This window comes from Rattus norvegicus, chromosome 4, assembly GCF_021556685.1.
Source record: "Rattus norvegicus strain SHRSP/BbbUtx chromosome 4, alternate assembly SHRSP_T2T, whole genome shotgun sequence".
Lineage (NCBI taxonomy): Eukaryota > Metazoa > Chordata > Mammalia > Rodentia > Muridae > Rattus > Rattus norvegicus.
The window spans coordinates 165210102-165212477 of record NC_141537.1 but is presented as its reverse complement, the minus strand read 5'-3'; the positions used below and the strand labels follow the sequence as shown (position 1 = coordinate 165212477).

The following is a 2376-nucleotide window of genomic DNA, read 5'->3' as shown; positions in this document are numbered from 1 at the left end:
AAAAACTTCTTCAGACTTTTCATTTGAGCCAAAAAAAAGAAAAACAACAACAACAACAAAAACCATTTGGTGCTTTGAAGTAAGGGACTATGGCCAACAATCAAAAGAGCTCGAATGGAGGACGGTTCTGTTTTTAGCATAAATAAAGTCTTTATTGTTCAATTCAGAAAAATGACAGACTTCCGTAAGCTCAATTAATTGTTTCACACATTTAAAACCCCAGGATGACAGACAAAGCTATGCTTCTTGGCAATGAGCAACAGGAAGGGAGTGGGAAGACTTCTGAGGTTTAAGAAAGCTATTGGGACCGAAACCAACTGCCTAGGAGCAAGTCCAGAATGGAAAAGGGATCATCCAAAACTGAAGATCGCTGAGAATCTGGATCGGTTCTGGAACTGTCATGGAATTCTTGATGGGTCACTGTGGTTAGTCTCTGGCCTTCTGTCTACCACATTGCAGTGTTTCTCCACTCTCCCATCTGGCTTAGTGATCTTGGTCACAGAAACACTTTTGAAACACAATTTGGGGTGGAGTTGAAGTGGACTGAGACCTTGCAGGGAATCCTGGGAGTCAAGATAGTTGTCCTGTCTGGCTCTAGAATGGGGACTCTCAGGCCGTGTATCATCCAACCTATGAAAAGGTCCCAGGGACCCTCAATATGCAGCTGGTTTGGGGGATTCAGGTTTTGCATAACTCTCCAAGATCCCCTCAAAGATCCTAGGTTGGTGACTGTCTGTGTACTTAAGCATTGAGTTTCATAGTGTCTGCCCCTCCCTCTGTCTTTCACCAGGTATTTCTGACTCAGTACCTGGAAGTCCAGGAGAGTAGGAAGGCAAGATCCGGGGCCCCCATCTCGCTGAAGATGCTATTAAAATCTTGTACTAGATCGTCAAAGCCAAAGTTGCTATAGAATCACATTCCTCCTCTGGGGTTGAAGCTGAAACCAAATTCCTCTGTAGGCTGAGAACCATCAAAGACATAGCTCTCTCAACCTCACACACCTCTGTCTTCCCATTCTTATCCCTCCTCCTCCTCCTCCTCCTCCTCCTCCTCCTCCTCCTCCTCCTCCTCCCCCTCCCCCCCTCCTCCTCCTCCTCCTCTTCTTCCTCCTACTCCTCCTCCTCCTCCTCTTCCTCCTCCTCCTCTTCCTCCTCCTCTTCCTCCTCTTCCTTCTTCTTCTTCTTTCTCCTTCCCTTCTCCTCCTCCTCCTTCTTCTCTCCTCCTCCTCCCCCTCCCCATCCTCCTCCTGCCCCTTCTCCTCCTGCCCCCCTCCTCCCTCATCAGCATCATCTCTGGTCGTCCCTCAAAAACAAACAAACAAACAAAAAAAGGATATCGGTGGATCCAAGGTCCAGGAAAGCCAAAAAGGCCTGAAAAACCTGAGAGAACAGCACAGAAGCTCATTCCCATAGGTGCACTAGAAACATTGAAACTCTGGAGCCCACAGGCAACACAAGACCACCAGCTTACTCTACCCTGTTAGATATAACACTGTAGGACTGTTCTTAAACAGTGACTTCTGGACATTGCATGGCTGTGGAATTCATGACTCACTGAAGCTGTGGTTATTAAAGCTCATTCCTTGTATGTGTTTTGTATATATGTGAGACACAATGATGTTGATTTTGCCTGCTTACATGAGCAAGCATGGAGTTATTTATTTGAATATTGGCAACTTTCCCATTGCCACAACACTGAAGAAACTGATACATCTGACCCTGCCACACATTAATTATCTATAAAATTATTAATTTTTTCCTTCAGAGAAAGTGAGGCCTCATGAGTGCCTTGCCCATTCATGATGACAGATGTAAGGAAGTCTCTTACCAGAGCCAACCAGAGATGCCAGCTACACTTATATACAGTATTTTGGACCACGATAATTAAATGTTTTTTTATTTGTCTTTACAAATCATCCAGACCATGATGTTCTATTATACCAAACAAATTCAAACAGTCCAATGATAAAGCAAACAATAACTGAAGCTTCATACACAGCTGATACCAACAAGAATGAGAGTGAAATCTTAACCATGCTTGGTCTCAATGGCTGCCTCATTTTCAAAGGTTCGGCAGCAAAATCTGGAAAATAAATTCCATAGTCCTTCTAGAATGGAAGGCTTGCTAACTTGATAATCTCTCCTCCCATTATCTCCCTCTTTTCTCTTTCTTCATCCTCTTCTCCTCTCCTCTACATTCCTTTTTGTTTCTTCTCTCTTTTTTCCAACATCTACCATCTCTATTTCCATCTATCTCTAACATCTTTCTGTTGCTATGTAACAATGTATTCTAAGATTTAAATATCCATTCTGTAAGAAAGCTCATCAATTCAGAAAGGAAACAAATCAAAATAACTTCAGGAAGTCACTGAAACTG

General features: G+C 43.4%; 1 pseudogene; it reads right to left on the bottom strand.

Annotated features, from left to right (window-relative positions):
- Positions 1-298: 298 nt before the first annotated feature.
- Positions 299-1712, bottom strand: Hax1-ps6 (HCLS1 associated protein X-1, pseudogene 6; annotated as a pseudogene).
- Positions 1713-2376: the final 664 nt, after the last annotated feature.